We start from the raw sequence: 20903 nt of genomic DNA on the forward strand, positions 1-20903 counted from the left end.
CCAAGCAAGTCTACAATGACACAGTGCATCAAACTCTAGTACAAACTTTAATTGCATATGGAAGCACAATGCCAGTGTATTTTATTCAACATGTATAAATTTTAATTGGAAAAATTTTCTCACAGCTTAAACAATCACACCTTAGTGATGAAGAGCTCAAAGGACTTGTGAATAATTATAAATGAATACTATACATAGTTGTGGCCTGGAGAACTCCACTCAATTTCAGAAAATGTTACACCAGTACTAAAGTAGATTGATTGAGTGTCCCACAAAGACAGCAGGTAAGAGGTGGTTTGGAAGGCAGGTACAATAATAGGGTCACACTCTCCTGATCTGGCTTGACACCATGATAATTTTTAGAACATCAGGATTCATAACTCTAGTTCTTTCAGAGGAAGGCAGGTAATGAAGATGTGTAAAGTGGCTTGCTGAAGACAAGAAAGAGAATTATTAGTGCCCAAAAGCCAACTGAAGACTTAATGGCCTGCCTTTATGTGAATCAAATTGAAAAAAAAAATACACATTTGGAGGTCCTGAGTTATGACCCCTGCTTGGAAAAACAAATGCCAGCATACTTCTGTCAACTAACCTAACTAACCTTTGCATAAGGTATTAAGCAACAGTAAAAAGTTAAAAATTGTTCTCTGACACATGTTGGGGTGTAGATACTCTAGCTTATTAGTGAAATAAGGACTCTATAATCATAATAGATGGTCAGTGGGAGAAGGGCAAAGCTGACATCCTTTTAACAAAATAAGGCAGCCTAATAATGTGCTTGAGATTATAAGGCCATTCCACCTCACTTTGGAGAAAGGCTTAAAAAAAATCCCACGGGAAAAGTGCTAGATAATTATTGTGAATAGACTTTTTAAAGATGAATGGAGAATAGTCATCCTTTCAACTGGATTCCACAGGGCATGGCCACAAATTTTAGCCTTTGCTCCCCAAAATAAACAAACAAACAACAAAAAACACATAATCAACAAATTCCCTTAACAGTGCGCTGAGTGCCACCCTACATAACGCCAGATTGTGAGGTATATACCCTTCAAGATGAACTAGATGCAAAACATACACCAGGTATAATAAAAGAAGGAGAAGATGGGCTGTAAACAGGGGAGTAATGACATGGGCTGGCAAGGCTAGCAGATGTCTTTAGGGAACTAGAGAGCCAAAGGAGCCAGGAGGGCCTGGTATGTGACCCTGGCCACTTGTACCAGCCAGCCTGTGCGCAAGAGAGAACAGCTTGTGCTCCCCATGGAGGGACAGGGAAGCAATTAACTCCAACATTCCCTTCTCAAGGAGCCCCCCAGCTCCTCTCTACCCCCTGAAATCCCAGCCAGCCTCAGACAGTATCATGGTAATAAGCCAGATCCCAACACTGCCCCCCAACAACTGCCCCCTATCCCAACTTGGGAACCTTTTACATAGAGCTTGCTCTTTCTGTTGGTGGAAGAGGACACAGAGAGACAAAGGAATCCTGCCTTCCTTTGCTCATCTGCAGGGCTTTCCAAGTAGGGCAGAGTTTTACAGAAAAAAAAAATATCTACTTTTCTTCAAGGGGAGGACCTTATACAGAAAATAGCACATGGGAACAGTTTCAGGGAAGGTCTGAGAAGACTGCGTGTCTCCTGACCTAGCTCTACCATCTCATCAGCTTGCTGAGCTCATATTTAAGCATACAAGAGCTCTTCAGACTGCACATAGATTTTATAATGCCACCTACCAAGAGCCTAATTTGGAGGGCTCTGGTAGAGGCTTATGAAACACCAATATGTAGGGTGCTAAAAGCCTTACCTTTCATTCATTTAACAAATATTTAATGAGCATATACCAAGTGTCAGATGTTTTGCCTGGTGCCAGGTCTACAATGGGGAATCAGACATCATCTCCGTCTGCCCTAGAGAAATTGTGCCTAGAGGACAGCCCTCTCAACACAGGTTAGAACTACTGTTCTCAACCTGGATAGATCTCAATACATCTACACATTAACTAACATCTTCGTCTAAAAAGCAGTATTTAAAAAAATTTCATCATCAATACCAATACCTATACTGAGTATTACTGTACCTACCAGGTTACTGCCCTGTAGATCTGCCTTAGTCTTATTCACTGTCAGTACTCCCAATATACTCACATTTTGGAGAAATAGGATACAAAATGGCTTATGTTCTCAAGTAGCTTACAATCTCCTTTGAGAAACAAAATATTTACATGAAACCATAAATGATAGAGTGGAAAAGATACTATGGAAAATTCATGCAAATATTCAATAAATAGGCTGCATAAAATTTGGTATCCAGGCTGCTCTGCCTATGGAGTAGCCATTCTTCATTCCTTTACTTCTTAATAAACTTGCTTTCACTTTACTCTAAAAAACCATGTGTTATCCAAATCATAACACTTCTCAGAGCAAAGGGGAGAACTATTAATACTTAATATTGGGAATGTCTCTGGCAATTCAAAACCTAAGATCACTATTTTCACAAATCCCTTTTTTTGGGTGAATTCTCTAATTCAAAAACCATATTCAGTTCCTCATCAAAGAAATATTTATGGAAAATTTACCATATTCAAGGTATAATGGCAGGCTTTTCTAGAGGTAGGCTTTGAGCAGGAGCTCACAGAGATAAATAAGACATAATTCTTATTTATCTATTTATTCTTATCTATCTATCTATCTAAGACATTAAAATACCATAAACGCATACCATGTGATGTTCTTATGCTCAGCTTTTTGCATATGTATTATCTCATTTAATCATCAAAACAACCCTAGGAGATAAACAGTATTACTACTATTTTATAGATGAGGCTTCTAGTGGTTAAGTAACTGTCCAGGATCCACGGTCCCTCTGGCTGCAAGGAGCTGGCATTGGAACTAGGTACATCTCATTGCAATACCCAGCTCCTACTCTGTGACAGGTACTGCATGGATTATTCTGAGGAGGAAAACATGTATTTCTTGTTAGAGTAATCAAGGATGACTCAACAGGGGATAAGTGATGTTAGATATAGACCTTGAAGGACTGAGTTAGAAGGATTTTAAAAGGCAAAGAGTAGAGGGGATGGCAACCCAGGGAGGTGGAACAATGGACCAATAGCCTGGAGCTGGAAAGACTAAGCATTGAGCAAGGAGGAGTCAAGTTGGCCAGTACTTCATAGTTCTGAGTAGAGGACCTAGGAACTGTAAGACTGGAAGACAGGTAAGCTGAAGTCACCTTTCCCTTTGTGTTTAATTTAAGCAAATAGGAAACTCAGTTTGCATGCCCTGAGTACACTCCATAGTGAATTTGCATTGACGCCAACCAGTTCATCCAGGTCAAGATGTCTGGGAGGTAGAGGGCTTCATATAGCTGGCCTGAAGGGGGCATTCTATCATCCAAAGGCAGGACAGTCCCAACTCATGGCTAGATGCAGTTCTGGCAAAACTGAAATGATGTAAATCAATCTAATTTTTTTCCATAGAAATAATGTTATAATGAGTGTGACATTTCATATAAGTGGCTGGATACCCACGTTCTCATAAAAAGCACCCCGAACGCCTTAAACAGTAGTCCCATAACTTGTATCTGCTGAAGAATAATATCTTCAGTGTGTACATGTAAATTAAATTGGCTGGTGTCATAGTCATAATTTTAATAAGTTGAAACTATCCCAGGAGACAAAACCTTTGCAATATTGGGAGGGACTCTAGGACAAGTCAAAGTGACTCCAAAGAGAGAGGCTATGCACAAGGCCAGGAGGCCACCACCAGCTGGCAGAAAGCTGCCGTAAAGAACAGAAGGACTGGCCAGTGACCCAAAACCTGTGGGGTCAAGTCGTAGGCAAAAGGATTAGAAGATCAAGGCCAGCTGTAGAACATGTCCCTACCTCCAGGCTCTTCCTTATCCACATAAAGTCTCCTAAAGCAATATTTCTAGTCTTACTGCTCTCCTGCTCAAAGCCTTTCAGTGACTCCCCATTTCCTACCCAGTTCCAAACTCCATATCTATCACTTAGGGCCCTCCAGAATCTGGTTTACTGTCCATCCAGCCTAATCTTCCACTACATCTACTCCAATAAGCTAGGCTGTAGAAAGATGGCTTAGTCATTATTCTCAATCATAAAAGGCATCTTTATGCCTTTGCTCAGGCCATGAGCTTGGCTTGGCAGACTTTCCTTATGATCTCTATCATGATCTATTAAAACTTACCTAGACATAAGACCCAACTCATATGCCAGCTGTTTCATGAAACTTGATACACAAGAAATGCTCCGTAAATATGTCTGTGGGTGAATGGATGGAAGGAAGGAGGGAGGGAGGGATGAAGGAAGGGATGGATGGAAGAGATAGAGGTAGAGGCAGGGATGGATGGAAGGAGAGATGGAGGGATAGATGGGTGGACAGAGGGAAGGAGGGAGGGAGGGATGAAGAAAGGGATGGAGGGAAGAGAGAGATGTGGGAGGGATGGATGGATGGATAGATGGAGGGATGAATAGACAGAGGGAAGGAGGGAGGGAGGGATGAAGAAAGGAATGGATGGAAGAGAGACATGGGGGAGGGATGGACGGATGGATAGATGGAGGGATGGATAGATAGAGGGAAGTAGGGAGGGAGGGATAGAGGGATGGAGAGAAGAAAGGAGGGCTAGATGGATAGAAGGATGGATGAATAGAAGGATGGATGGAGGGATGGAGGAAAGGATGGGGGAGGGATGAATGGATGGGGGATAGAGGCAGGGAGGGAGGAAAGGATGGAAGGATGAATGGATGGAGGGAGGAAGGGAATGCTGGATGAAGGGATAAATGGATGGATGGTGGAGGACCTCATAATTAATCTCTCAGCTGGTATAATCATTCTCCTGTCAGTATGCCATAGTACACATTTGTTCCTATTTTAAAACGTTGCATGCTCTCTTCTTCCATTAACATTTGAATACAGCTCTTCTCTTCCTTATTAAATGGAAGGCTCCTGAAGGCTGAATTATATTCATCTTTGTATCCCACACAAATCCGAGTACAAGGTCTTTCACAGAATACGTGCTTAAGATATCACAGTATCAGTAGTATGGTGTACCCAGCAGCAGGCAGAAAACATGCATAATGGAAAGCATAATCCATGTAAGGGATGAATACTAGATATGAATGGCTGTAAATGGACCTACGTCAGCTTTAACTATTCCAGACAAAAGTCAGGTCTCTAGTCTGAAGTTACCTTTAGGCAGAGACAGTCAAGGTCATCACCTCTTACTCCTTCAGGCCTCAATTCTGGCACCATCTTTTCCCTGAAGCCTGAGAACACTCGCCCTGCCTCACCCATCCTGAGATTCTAAGCCCTCCCTCTCCTCACTCTCGGCACTGGGCACACACCCCTTTAAGATACAGGCTGAGTGTGCTCCTATGTAACTACTGCCCCCGCGTCTCTCTTCAGAGCAGAAGAGTCGGCTTTGCTCATCTCTGTGACCCATCATTCCAGAACAGTATTTGGCACACACTTGGCTCTTAATAAAGACTTCTTTGTAAGTACTTCATTTTAGAAGTACTTAGCTAATATTCTGGGTTTTCTGTTGGTTTGTTTGTTTGTTTTGAGATGGGGTCTCACTCTGTCAGCCAGGATGGAGTGCAGTGGCACGATCTCAGCTCACTGTAACCTCTGCCTCCCTAGTTCAAGTGATTCTCCTGCCTCAGCCTCCCAAGTAGCTGGGATTACAGGTGCCCACCACCATGTCCTGCTAATTTTTTGTATTTTTAGTAGAGATGGGGTTTCACCATGTTGGCAGGCTGGTCTTGAACTCCTGACCTCAAGTGATCCACCGGCCACAGCCTCCCAGAGTGCTGAGATTACAGGCATGAGCCACTGTGCCCGGCCCAATATTCTAATTTTTAAACATCTACCAGGTACAATCATCATTGTTAACAAACCCAGGATATGTTGCTAAATCTCTTAGGGTCATAGGACATAGGCTAGGCTTTACAGTCAGGCAGCCCCAGCTGGGAATATCAGCTCTGCTTCTTACTAGGTTTGTTCTCTTAAATAAGTCACTTACCCCCTCTAGGCTGATTTCCTCACATCACATCATCCATAGGGATAACAACACCTACCCTGCAGAATGTTGTCAGGGCCACAGATTATGTAAATAAGCACCTAACAGAGCTCCCAGCCATTGGTTGTTGCTCAATAATGATAGCAATTATAATGACTAGACTAAGAGGATAGGTAAAAGTAAATGTTGATATATTTTTTCAATGACTATGCGTATATATTGTTTTTAATTATAGTGTATTTTTACAAAATCAATCTTAAGAAGTTAATTCAGTAACCCCATACATAGTCCACATCTTTGGGGCTATAAATTATTTGTCATGCTTTCAGTAAGAAACTCAATCCAACAGGCAAAGGAAACATAATGGAATACATAGATGTCTTGAGTTTATAGAAAAACATGCAAAATATTAGGCTAGGTTCAGTGGCTCATGCCTGTAATCCCAGCACTTTGGGAGGCCAGGGGGGCAAATCACTTGAGGACAGGAGTTTGTGGTCAGCGTGGCCAAGATGGTGAAACCCCGTCTCTATTAAAAATACAAAAATTAGCCGGGCATGGTGGTGCGTACTTGTAATCCCAGCTACTCATGAGGCTGAGGCAGGAGAATTGCTTGAACCCGGAAGGTGGAGGTTGCAGTGAGCCAAGATCACGCCACTGCACTACCGCCTGGGCAACAGAGTAAGACTCTGTCTCAAAAAAAAACAAAAAAAGAAAGAAAGAAACAGAAAATGCAATATATGGCACAGGAGGTAAGGCTATAGGATCTGTCTTCAAACTGATTTCTGCTTTATGGTTTTCCAAGGAGAATTGAAAAAAATAATCAGTGGATAGAAAAGAGGATGTTTCCTCAACATTAAATATTCAAAGCAGGTCAATAAGAGCACTACACATCAGGAATTCTTCATCAGTCTCTGTGCCTCCCAAACATTAACTATGTAAGCGGTACATGTGTACACCATATTGAGAAAAACCAATGTGGAAAATGTGTTTTGGACAGAGTCTCCGAAGAACAAAAATGAGTCTCTAGCTTCCTGTGTAAACCAATGTCATTACATTCAAAGAACAGTACATCAGGAAATTCCCTAGAAAATGTCTGTTTTCATGAGGCGCGTGCATGTGTGTGTGTGTGTGTGTGTGTGTGTGAGAGAGAGAGAGAGAGAGAGAGAGAAAGCGCAAACAAGCTGATGGCATTCCACCATGGAATGACCTCAGAGCACTGTAAAGCAAATCATTAAAAATGCAACACATGCAAACTCTTCCACTGCAGATGCAGAGGGATTAGTGAAAGCAGAGTGGTCACTTAAGATCAGTTTAAGAAACCTGGCTGCTTACAAATGGGAGTAAGTAGGTGGATTTTTCCAAACCACCCTATTTACATCTTCTAAACCCTATCATTTTGTGCAATGGCTAAAATTTCATGCATGTCACGAGTGTTTCCCCTCCCCCTACACACAATGTAGCTGCTTTGAAGAATGTCAGATTAGAAACAAGGAGAAAAAAGAGCCATTCTTTTAAAGTCTCAAAAATTCACAACTAAATTTAAATTACACAACTTTCAGTTGAAGTAAGAAAGGCAGAGCCAACAGTCCTTACATCATGGTATGAGAATACTTCCTAACACATTCTCTCCACACGGATTTCACAGACCTCACCCTCCATGTTAAGTGTGTACACTAAGTTAAATCCTTTACATAGCAATTATACTAACAGTGCCTTTAATTCTTCAAACTAACAGATATCATATCAATGAGTAAATAAATCCAAAAGAGGTTCTGATTCAACCTCAGATCAACATGGAGTAGCTGAAGCCAGATTTACCCTCCTGCCTGAAAACAGCGATAGAAGTAGACAACATGCATGAAACAGTAGCTCTCAAGATGCTGGGAGCCACCTGGCAGGAAGGGACAGTGGTCCCTGAAAGAAGGGAAGCAAATGAGGTGAACTCTACAATTGCCCCAGCAGCTGGCCTGGAGAGAGTGTTCAGGCCATGGCCTAGGAAAGGGTGACCTAGGCAGAGATCAGCAGTCCCCGAGTGGAGGACTTGGAGATGGAAGTCCAGGGAGCCGAAGATGGTTAAAGGTCACAGGGTGAAATACCAGGGAGGACAGCACTACACCGAGCGAACTCCAAAGAGCTGTGAATATTCAGTTGAGTACTGATTGATCAGCACGTGAGGAAACTACCCGCAGCCAGGGAAAAACCACCTGAAAGTATTAGAGGGAACAGTGCCTAGTATTCACAAAGGGCCGCCAGCTCTGTTCCCAACAGCCAGAGGGGAAAATCCCATAATTTATGGGGCATTGGTTAGAGTACTAAGAAAGGTCTTGCCTTGATAGTGGAGAAAAATCCACTCTAGACTAAATGCTGCCCTGGTCCTACCTAACAAAGCTTTTTAAAAAGCAAGAAATAAAAAGATCATACTGTTTCTAAGTATCTTATACCATGCCCCATAACAAACCTCCGTAAAATTTTTAGGAATTCAGAAGTTTCTAGTAGCCAATAAGGTAAAATTCTGGCATCTAATCCGAAATTATGAAGTAGAAAGTGGAAAAGTGTGACCTATAAAGAGGAGAAAAATTAACTGATCAGAACCGACCCAGATGATAGAATTAGTAGAAAAGGACAATAAGACAGTTTTTTAAAAAACTGCATTCCATATGTTCCAGAAACTAAAGAATGGCTGTGTTAAGTGAAACAATATGGAAAAGATTAAAAAGACCAAAATTAAACCCCTAGAGAGGAAAAGTTCAAAATTTGATATATATAAATACACTGGACGGCAGATTAGACATTAAGGCAGATAATACATTATTGAAGAAAAGATTAGTGAACTTGAAGACACAGCAATAAAAATGATTCAAAGTGAAACAGACAAAATACTTGGCCCCACTTGAAGTCCACAATTCTGAAAGTGTGTCTGAAAGTTAAATGCTACCACTTATTCTGAGGCTCAGACAAAATTCATTACATCATTCTAGATCAATTGAACACTGTAAAAAAAGTGCTTATTTTTGTTAATAAAATTATGACTTTATAATATTTAATATAATTATTTCACTTTATAATCTTTCTATTGATGGATATATACACTGTTTATAAGATCTGTCACTGCTATGTATACAGCCAAATATACATCAATAATGAAAACCCATAGGCAGGTTATTATTTTTGAGTTACTATAGTCAGAATTATATTAATGCAATCAAAATTGTTATGAGGGCTAATTTCACTTAAAGGGTTATATTCTTTGTTTTTCTGATCTAGTTTCTGACTATCTTTTGTTTCACCTATGTCTCTCTGTTATCTGTGGTTGAATCTTCTGGATTCTGAAAATCATTCACACATGATTTTATTAACATATATACATGGATGACATACATATTTAATTGATTTTCCTTAAATTTGCCCCTTCATTGTAGTAAGAGATAGTATATTATTAAATCATTTAAATTCAATCATGTATAAGCCATAAGACATTATGTCTGGATGCTCCATCATCAGTTCAGGGTTGTTTTTTTTTTGAGACATGATCTTGCTCTGTCACCCAGGCTAGAGTACAGTGGCACAATTATGGCTCATTGCAGCCTCAACCTTCAAGGACTCAAGCAATCTTCCCACCTCAGCCTCCTGAGTAGCTGGGACTATAGGCACATGCCCCAGAATTTTTTATTTTTTTGTAGAGACAAGGCTGTATTGCCCAGGCTGGTCTCGATTCCTGGACTCAAAGGATCCTTCTGCCTCGGCCTCCCAAAGTGCTGGGATTACAGGCATGAGCCACCATGCCTGGCCTCAGATTTTTTTTAATATATTTGGCTTCTCTTTAAAATCTTTCCTCTATCATTTTATTGAATTTCTAGCAGATCCATGCTGGTCACTGCAAATATAATGATGAATAAGACATAGCCCTCAGAGTCTATGGTCTAGAGCTAGACAGGTGAAAAATAATTTTACACCAGATCTATGGTCAAATATGGACAAAGCACTAGCAAGCAGAAGCAAGGAGATGACTAAGTGTGCTGGTGAGAGGGATATGGGAACACAGTAAGAAAAACTTCATACTGGAGATGATCTTTTATGTCTTGAAGCATGTGCAGAAGTCCATCTAATAGAGAAATTGAAATGTGACATCAGAGGCAGAGGAAATAGCAACTGTAAATGCACCAAAGCATAAAGAAACCAGGTATATTCTGGGAATAAATAAATGTTGGTATTACTAACGTATACCCTAAAGCACTGGGAAGTCATCAAAAATTTCTAAGTTTGGGAATGACATGACTAGATTTGTCTTCTAGAGAAACAACTTTGGAACCAGTGTGGAGAATGGTGGAGAGTTGAGTGGAGACTTCGGGCAAGGACACCAGTCAAGAGTTGACTGCAATAGTTCAGGGAGATATGATGAAGAACTGAATTGGGCAGAGGTGGTGGGTTGGAGGAGGCTGATTACAGAGATATTTAAGAAGAAGAATTGACAGAATTTGGGAATCGGTTATATGTGTCAGTGTGATGAGAAGGTGAGAAAGGAGTGAAGGGTGAGTCCAAGGTTCTAGCTTGGATGTCTATAGGGATAGTGGGGCTTTGCATGGAAAGAAGGTAGGACAAACAAGTCTTGAGGGAAAAGTATGATGGTAAATATGTCTAATTTGAAGTTTCTTTGGGCTATTTATGCAGAGATATCTAGTATATAGTGTATAGAAGTAGGAAACTAGAGCTTCTACTACAGAATAGTAGTCAAAGAAATCAAAGTAGATAAAAACACTCAGTCTTTGCAAAGTATATGGAGTAACAAGGGAAATGAGAAAGTCTTGCTTAGTTCATTTTGTTCTACTATAACAGAATACCACAGACTGGGTAATTTATAACAAGCAGAAATTTTTTGCTCATGGTTCTGGAAACTAGGAAGTCTAAGATCAAGCCATGCCCTTCTTGCTGCAACAGCCCATGGTGGAAGGGCAAAGACAGACAAGAGACCGCACAAGAGAGGGACAAAGGGGGCTAACTAATCCTTTTATAAGGAGCTCACTCCCAAGATAACAAACCCACTTTCTCAATAACAGCATTAATCCATTCATGAAGGTGTGGCCTAATCACCTCTCCTTAGGTCTCAACACTGTTGCACTGGGGATTAAGTTTCCAATACTTGCTCTTTGCGGGGGACACATTCAAACTACAGCCAAACCCTCTGACAGAACACTGCACTGCAACATTTAATAAGGCTGATTGGGGGACAGAATCAATGATGGAGACTGAGAAGGAGTAATCGGGCAAGTAGCAGAGAAACCAGGCACAACTGGAGTCAAGAAATCCAAGGGAGTAGAATATTTCAAGGAGGAGAAAGTTCAAACACAATAGAAAAGTCACATTAAATGAGAAAATTTTAAATGTCTACTGAAATTGCCAATTGATAGATCATTGAGGCGTTTGACATGAATAATTCCAGGGAGACTGAGACGTTAAAACCAGATTCCATTAAAACAAAAGGTAAAGAACTTGACATTTCTAACATAGATTAATCTTTATGAATTTCAAGCTGGGCATGGTGGCTCAGGAAGCCTAGTCAACTTATTACATTAATATTAATAATGATAATTGTGATCCTCATAAGTGATTATGGAGTACTCATTATCTGTCAGGCATTGTGCTAGGCGTTTCACATGCATGGTCTTGTTTAATTCTAGATAATTTAGATGACTCCACAAGAATCTTTCTTGAATCACAAATTGCTAGTCTTCTGCACAAAATATCCAACTTGATTATCTGTACTTTAAGAATAAGAACTGTGTCTTATAATTCCCTTCTTTTGTGCCATCTGGTAAAGTTTGGGGGACATAATAGAAACTCAATATCCTTTAAAACTCTTGATAACATACCAAGTTCTTGCTATACACATAACTTTGTATTGGACAATAGAGAGGATTTTTTTTTACACTACCCAATTCTATACAAATTTGGAAGCTTATTGGAGACACAAAGCATGCAGGTGAAAATTTAAATTATAGCTCTAAACATCAATTAAGTGCTACTACATTTATAATAGTAGTACATGAGTGCAGTAAAAAAGAGATTGCTATGAGCTAATGTCATGAAACAAATATTTATGCAGCTGGTAGAAGTTAAATTAGGGCTTGAATATTCTGACAGGCAAAGACAAGGCTTTCCAGGAGGTGGAAATGCCTGAGCAAGGGAATGGTCGTGCATCTCACGAGAGCCAAGAGTTCACAGCCAACGATTTATTTAGCAAAATCTTCAACCCTACCATTCTTTGCCCCCAGTTCAGCCCATTTCCAGAATATATTTTTTCCTTCCTTATATTTCCTTAATTCATCTCTTTGTCTACTTCTCATGGTCACAAGCTCTGTTATCCTATCCTATTTCAACTACGACCACCTCCTCATCACTCAACTCACACTATTAGCACCGCTAAGAATCCACAGTTCTACTTCTGAAGTCGCTTTGGATTTCCTAGCACTCTGCACAACAGGACACATAGACTACCAGACACCATCCCCTGCGTCTGGCATTTCTCGTTCTTCACTCTAACTCACTGCTGTTTTCCCCACACAAATGTGCTCCAAGACCTCCTAAAGCAAACTATACATTGTCCTCTTCCAAGCCTCCACTGGCTCAAAGTCAATCTTAATGCACAAGGCTCTAAATCATAATTTACAGCTTGGAAACCATTAATCCTGTACAGAAGGAACTGAGTTTACTGCCAATGAGTTGTTCAAATACTAAGATAGATTCTGGTTCTATATGAATTTTTATTTAAGTTCCCTATAAAAATGTTTGTAACAGCACCAGAGGGTGGGTGTGTGTGTGTATGTGTGTGTGTGTGTGTGTGTGTACATATACATATACACACAAACATGCTATCTCTCTCTCTCAAAGTGGGGAGGAGTGGGTGTTGAAGAATGACAGCTCCTTGAGGACAGGACACACTTTTGTTCAACTTGACTTGAACTGTGTTAGCAAGGGCATGAGAGGACTTAAGAAACAATACAAAATAAGGCAGATAGGTATATTCTTCAAGCTATCCTTTGATCCTGGATTCTAAAGACTAAAATACAAACTAAGGTTGGAGGGCCCAAATTTTCTCCTCTGAGTCTCAGAGATTAGGTCTATATATTTTAGAAATGTAATAGTACCTTCTTAAAAAAATTACTCGGTAATTAACCTGACTGAAAGCTCTGGCTAAAATACTGCGGCTCCAGCTTAGAATACTCTATGGTTGTAGCCAATGCTAGAAAAAACACACTTTCAGTTCTAGGCTCTGTTCTCTCACTAAATTTCACTTTGGCTGTATGCTGATCATTTGATCTCATTTGGAGACGACTAGCAGTCACATATACACCATGAAGTGACAATCACAATGCCAAATCTAAGTTATTTCGTTTCAAATAAGCATTGGACTATTATTACTAATTTAATAAGCAGGAAATGCCCATGTGTCTTATGTACTATGCTGGACACAACTTGCATGGAGATAAATATAACATTACTAATAAGTACAAGATCCTCAAAGTTCACACTCTGAGATGTAAATAATGAATGACAGCACAATTTTTAAGAGTAAAGAAATTGACAAGGCAATGGAAGAACACCAAGTAGGAAGTGAAGATAAGAATCTGCCTTGAAGAACTGTAAAATGATGCGCAAGAAAGTAACACTTAAAGTAGATCTTGGCTGGGTAGGATGGCTCACACCTGCAATTCCCAATGCTTTGGGAGGCTGAGGCAGGGGGATAGCCTGAGGTCAGGAGTTCAAGACCAGCCTGGCCAACATCTCTACTAAAAATACAAAAATTAGCTGGGCCTGGTGGCACACGCCTGTAATCCCAGCTACCCGGGAGGCTGAGGCAGGAGAATCACTTGAACCTGGGAGGCGGAGGTTGCAGTGAGCCAAGATCACGCCACTGCACTCCAGCCTGGTCAACAGAGTGAGACTCTGTCTCAAAAAAAAAATAAGTAAGTAAAATAAAAATAAACTAAATCTCAAAGGAGGAAGGAAGGGATATGTATGAAGCATGTATTATTTGCCAGACACAGGTGACAAATTACCTCATTGTTGCCACCATTTTAGACATGGTGAATCTGAGGCAGAACAACTAAAGTCACCTGCTAGAATGCCACACAGCCAGCTTCAAACACAGCTTTGTATGTTTTGTCCAATGTACAACCTCCCTTCTAAAGGCAAGGAAGCCTTCTTTAGGTGGAAAAGTGAAATAATCTTTATTGCACTTAAAGTTTCCTAAAAATTACCTCTTACGAAATATTTACTTATAATGATTAACAGTTTATGGTTGTAGCTGTAAGTTTCTATCTGCCCATAAAACGCTTTTAAAGCCGGGCACGGTGGCTCACGCCTGTAATCCCAGCACTTTGGGAGGGAGGCCAAAGCGGGTGGATCACTTGAGGCCAGAAGTTCAAGACTAGCCTGGGCAACATTATGAAGCTTCGTCTCCACAAAAAATTAGCCAGGCGTGGTGGCATATGCCTGTAATCCCAGCTACTTGGGTGGGTGAGGCCCGGGAATCTCTTGAACCCAGGAGGTGGAGGATGCAGTGAGCCAAGATTGCACGACTGCATTCCAGCCTGGGGGACAGAGTAAAACTCTGTCAAAAAAAAAAAAGAAAGAAAGAAAGAGAGAGAGAGAGACAGAAAGAAAGAAAGAAAGAAAGAAAGAAAGAAAGAAAGAAAGAAAGAAAGAAAGAGAAAGAAAGAGAAAGAAAGAAAAGAAAAAGAAAAAGAAAAGAAAAGAAAAAAAGCTTTTAAAACCCAGTCCATTAAAAAATGCCCAGGAACCAGGCAAGGTGGGTCAAGCCTGTAATCCCAACACTTTGGGCAGCCGAGACAGGAGGACTGCTTAAAGCCAGGAGTTCAAGATCAGCCAGGGAAATATAGCAAGAACCTGTCAGGAAGGAAGGACAGAAGAAAGGAAAGGAGGGAGGGAGGGAGGGAAAGAAGGGAGGGAGGGAAGAAGGGAGAGAGGGAGGGAGGGAGGGAAGGAGGGAAGGAAGGAAGGAAAAAATTAGCTGGGCATGGTGGTGTGCACCTGTAGTCCCAGCCACTTGGGAGGCTGAGGCAGGAGGATTGCTTGAGCCCAGGATGCAATGAGCTATGATCACTCCATGGCTCTTCAGGCTGGGCAACAGAGTGAGACCCTGTCTCAAATTTTAAAAAAAGAAAAAAGGGGAAAAAAAGGAAAATGCTTGGGGTTCAAGGTCTATGTAAGAGATATGCAAAACTTCAAAAATGTTGCAAAATGTTATGTCTATGTGCATTTTCCTGGGGAAAAGAGTCAGGAGCTTTTATGAATCTTAAAGGGGTTTATAAACCTCTACCCCAGAAAAGGCTATGAAGCACGAATCTACAAACTTCTGCTAAGCTTTTTAATGTTTTCCAAAAGGAAAAATACTTTTGTAAATTTAAGTTTCACATACAAGGAAATCCATTTCATATATAACAGGGAAGAAGATTCATATATTCTACTATAAGGTAACAACTTGATAAGGAGACACCGAAGTGACCCTTTCCCATGTTTCTAATAACTACTCAGGATGTTAACAGTGAAAGGACCATTTAGAAAGCTAATTTCCTTTTCATCATGCTTGTTAAGTGTTTACTTTAATTCACATCCTGTGTGACCCTATGGGAAAATTTTTAACTAATACTGGGGAAAATCCCATAGGGTTACACAGGATGTGAACAGGGCCTGTACTGAACTACCTTCAGCTTGAAAAATAAAATTAGATAGGTGAGTTTCACTTTCTGTTTGTCATAAGTTCCACTTTCTGGCTCCCAAAGCTTAGATCCACAGTACGTCTATGTCCATGCAATAAAATCCCAAGATTCTCATTCTCTGTTAAAGGAAGGATTTCGGCGTGTTGTCTAGCAAAATCCTTTCAGCAGAAAAATGCAAATCTGTGGTGCTAATCAAGGAGAGGCGGCTGGAGCACTCCCAAATGCTCCTCCATACCTGGGCTCACACACAGTTCAGCTGCCGTTTTCCATTTCCTGTGGAGAACATACATCATACCACTTCCCCTATAGAAAAAAGAAAGCAGCCCGATTTAATTGCTGATGGAAACATTGTCATACTTTCCACTGGCCAAGCTTGAAACTATTACTGATCTAACCTTCATTAATTTTTCCACAACAATTTGCAGAAATGTCAGGAAGCAGCTGTACGAAGACTGATTAATTGTCCTTATCACCACTACTTTACCAGGCTCGCTCTCTCTTCTCTCTCTCTCTCTCTCTCTCTCTGTATCCTCACCACCTCCCCTCCCTCTCTTTCAGTTTAAAAATATAATTGGGATTTTTCTGTTTTGGTTGGTATTGATGGTGGTATATCATACTCTGAAATATCCAGATCTATTTTTGATGTCTTTCAATGGCCCAAACATTTTCAGATCTGGAGGAGACCCCATGAAGTTTGGGACAGCATCCACGAAGGAAAAGGTTGCTTCCTGCTGATTACTCAGTTATAGCTGTTTAAACAGACGTTCATGAATTCAAGTCTTACAGCAACACTGCATTTATTAGTCAATCACAGACGCTAAAATTCACTTCCGAAATGTGAATTAGAAAATCAAATGCCCTTTTTCTATTTTTTTTTTCACTTTCTTTTCTCCCTCATCATTTTCATTTGAGCTATACCATCTGTCCCAGCCTATCAAATAATGTACTGTGCATGCCTGGCAAAAACAAGTGGAACAATACACCTCATAACCCCATGTAGGCAACCACTGAGCATCTATAAAAGTGGTACATAACAGAATCTGGCCATCTGGGGATAACTAGTTATAGCAAGCTTAGCTTCTCAGCCAGCACTCAGATTTGCAGACTTTTAACTAGTTGGCAAAGCATCAACCAGTGTTCAAGAAGAGAAACACTAACAAACATTTTTTTTTCAAAACACAAGAATTCAGATATAAATTTTCAAAGGTGTACTTGCCAATGTTGCTGACAAGAAGGCTTCAAAAGCAAAGATCAAGGCACTGTCATGTCCTTGAAACGGAGCCAGAGTCAATCCATATCTAGCATTTTGCAGCATTACTAAACTTTTTGGGTATGAACGTATTTTTCCTTCCCCATATTGCCTGAATATATACAAGCAAGGGATTAAAGCCGAACAGACTTTGAACCAAATGACATAGTACCTTTCAGAGACAGCTCCAGCAGACTGGGAAGAGTTCCTCCTAGGACTACATTTAAAAAAAAAAAAAAAATCTAAAGGCTTTTCATCCCAGATACACTCATTCGTAGTCTAACCCCGCACCAAAGAAAGACAGATTGGACAACTATGGCTTAAAGCATTAAAGTAATAACTGGACATGCAGCATAGTGGCCCAGATCATGGACCATGGAGCCAGAATACTTGCTTTCAGTCCCATCTCTGCCACTTGCCAGACATACAAATATTCAGGCAAGTTACCTAACCTCTCCGTGCCTCAGTCTTTTCATCCAGAAAATGGGGATACAAATAATATTGTTAACAGAATTATACAGCATTTAAAAATGGCACAAGGAAGTGAACTCTAAATGCTAGCTATTAACTGTATATTTTTCTGTTGATATTTCAGGTATCTATTAGCCTAATAGTGAGGAGGAAATAATGTGACATGAGTTCCTAAATTAATTTAACAAAGCCCACTGGGTTGGCTGAAAGATTTCCCCTGATAATACTCGTATTGCTTGAAACACCACCACCAAAACTGGGTCAAGCAATCAAGGCTAAATATTCTATTGTTTCTGTTGACTATCCCCTAGCTGTCACAGGACAGCATGCCTTGTGATGCCATGGGACATAGAGGCAGGCATGGCTGGAGATGACCACACCTCACCACCACCTCCAGGCCTGGAAAGCAGGGGTGGGGAGAAAGCCACCACAGACCAGCAAAGTGCAAACAAAGACAGAAGCTGGCTTGGACTTCGTCATAATCAAAGTACTCATTGAAGAAGCCACAGGCACTCATTCCCTTGGCACTAAGACCAGGGTTGAGGTGCCAGGAGGCCACACAGTGCAGGAAAGACGCTACTTTTAATTCCTGCTCCACCATATGACCTTAAGTAACTCTCACACTCTAAAGCCTTAATCTGGAGTAAAACACAGGATTTCATCCACATCAGACCTTTTGAGTTCTTTGGCTGCCATGACCTCCTTGGCAGTCTGATGAAGCCTGTGGGCTCATTCTTAGCAGAATGTTTTAAACTACACTGGATTACAAAGGAAACCAATTACCACGAATATAGGTATCTCAAAATAACTTTCAAAGCAAACTTGTTGATAGTAATAATATACATAATTCTTTATTAATAATTAAAAACAAGATATAGTGCAGGTCTAATATTCACCATAATTCGGAGTAGCCATAATCATAAAGATACTTTGAGATATGAATCACAATGGTAATGTGATATGAAACTGTCTGTGATTTCTATTGGTGACAACATCACTGACACTGCTGAAACTACTGTCATTTGTTGCTTACATGAATAATGAAGGAAGTGCTAACCTTCAGTTAGAGATTAATGAAACAGTTTTTTTCTCAACCAAATTTTCTGAATTCTGTCCATTTGCGGTTAAGAGCCCCAGCCTAGGTAAATAATAAATCCCTTTATAATTCCATTATCTCAGATCAATGATTGCATTGTGTCCCTGGCTCCCTCCACAGAGAAGATTCACAAAGAGAAATAAAGCAATTCCTATTCTTTCCAACTGTGTGGAGAAAAACAGATTTACAGGATAGAAGTGTCTTTCCTCATCCCTCTCCAAGTGAGGGAAGGAACACTTATTGACTTGGAAATGAGTTACCCAAACACTATCAAGCCCTACCAGCCTACAGGCAAATACATAAGAAGTGACATTAACACCAATTAACCACAGCTCCTGTTCCAGCCCCACCTGCTCACACAGGACCTCCAGTCCCCTTAAAAAGTCCCAACTAAGTACATCTAGGATTCCAGCAAGGGAGACTTACAGGAGCCCACAGGCAGTCTGACAGCCAGTCACAACACCATCTGCCACGGCTTCTTTCCTGCACCAGCTCCCCCTAGCGTCCTCAGGAAGGATCCCCTCTGCCACCTCTGCAGATGGCGCCCTCAGTAAGAATCCTAATGCCCAGTTGCCCCCACAGACAGCAGAGTCCATACTTCCAGGAAAGAGGGGTCCTTGCCATGGGTCCCACACTTTAGAAAGCCTGCATATCACAAACAAGCACAAATAAATTCACTGAAAAATCCACAGCACCTTTATCATAGGCGTCCAGATGTCCTGTAACCCTAAACCCCGCGACAACGGTTTAAGCCCCCAGGGAAATGCTTCTCTTGCCCAATCTCTTTGCACCAGTCAAAGAGTAACTGAGTTGGAATGCCCTGAAGGTTCGTGGATTGTGACATTGCAGTGTGGAGTTAGACATCATTTCCAAAGCAGAGAAGATTCAAGCAGCATTAATGCTTAGGTAAAAGAAAAGACTTAAGAGTCATTTCTCTCAGATGGTGTGGACGCAACAGATTCTCGCATAACAAGTGTAGCCATGCCAAGCATCCCTTTCCTGGTTTCTCTTCGTGCTCTGATCAGTGGTTCTAGAATCGTTAATAATTAGAGCAGCATTTGGAACAATTGCACATGGCACTTGAAGAGTGTTTCACAATTAAACAATTCTTATTCTTAAATTTGTAAAGATGTAACCTGCATGAAGCATGATGCCAATTCTTTACATTAGCAACTAAAATGGACACTAAAAACAAACTTGTGAATAGTTTTGCTTCTGTAAAAACAGCTGAGGATTTAATTCAATTTCAAAAAATATTAAAAAGCTTCAGCAGCATTTAAATAATTTTGAATTTTAAATCTTTTATTCATTCATTTTAATACAGATTTATTTAGCTTTCAGTTTTAACATGTGATTTTGGATATTTTGTAAGAAAAATCCTTTTTTTTAAATAGCTTAATTTAAAACATTTTTATACTTATTCTAATTTACATATATGACAAAAATATACTAATATTTTGTATATGTTGAATACAATTACATTACATGCTTAAATCCTTTAGGTTACGAGAATGAGTACATGTTGACACCTTAGTATATATAATTGCTTTTTTGGAGTTCAAAAACTTAAAAAGCAGAGATTTTTAAGAAGCAGTAGAAAATCTGAAAACAGTCAGTCTGTTTACATTTTAAAGCTGCAAATAATGAAAGTAAGCAGACTTGTCAAGCATGACCCATATAAAATTCACTAACAGGACATTAGAAATTATTTATTTAATAAAGATTTAATTACTATTCAAAACAATAAAAATGAGCCAGAAAATTATTCTCATCAAATCCACAACGTGAACTGGTCAGATGAAATCCCTGCAACTTCATGTTCTGTGCAAATAAAGATTTTATCACTGATCAAATGAAGAATCTTTGTGGGCCTCCATTTGAACTCTTGCCCCAGAGGCCTCATAAATACTGGCAGCAATGACCCTCCCCAGCTGTGTGTTCGTAAGGTCCAAATCAAGCTTGGCTTATAACCAATTCTCCTTCAAGACTGTCACCAAAGCAGTTCCGTCAGGTTTTTTGCTTCCACTCTTCTTCAGAATCTCACAAAGTTTATGCCTAATACCTTGTAGCTGTGTAACACAATGGCTCAGATCCAGTCCCAGAGGCTAGGGAGGCAACAGTTACACCCTTAATTGACCAGCTTGGAAATCTTCTGCCCCATCTCGGCCAGCTACAAAACCATAGCTGAATACCAGTGAGTGATAACACATCCTAGGGGTGAGGGAGGGGTGGTTCTGCAATTTGAAACCAATAAAGTCCATACATTTATAGTTCACACCTCTGGAGCTGGTAGAAGGCATTTCCCTACCCGACATTAAAAT

The 20903-nt window shown here is 40.3% G+C and overlaps 1 protein-coding gene across 11 annotated transcripts in view; it reads right to left on the reverse strand.

Annotated features, from left to right (window-relative positions):
- HIVEP2 (HIVEP zinc finger 2) overlaps window positions 1-20903 on the reverse strand; it is a 195617-nt gene that overhangs the window by 52593 nt on the left and 122121 nt on the right. For 2 of the 11 annotated variants that reach the window (XM_063707903.1, XM_063707899.1), the window contains one exon: window positions 16002-16069. The exons of the other annotated variants lie outside the window; for them this stretch is intronic. The gene's annotated coding sequence lies outside the window, so the exon portion shown is untranslated. The remainder of the gene's footprint in view (window positions 1-16001; window positions 16070-20903) is intronic. 11 annotated transcript variants of the gene reach the window in all.

The sequence above is a fragment of the Gorilla gorilla genome, chromosome 5, assembly GCF_029281585.2.
Source record: "Gorilla gorilla gorilla isolate KB3781 chromosome 5, NHGRI_mGorGor1-v2.1_pri, whole genome shotgun sequence".
NCBI classification, from domain to species: domain Eukaryota; kingdom Metazoa; phylum Chordata; class Mammalia; order Primates; family Hominidae; genus Gorilla; species Gorilla gorilla.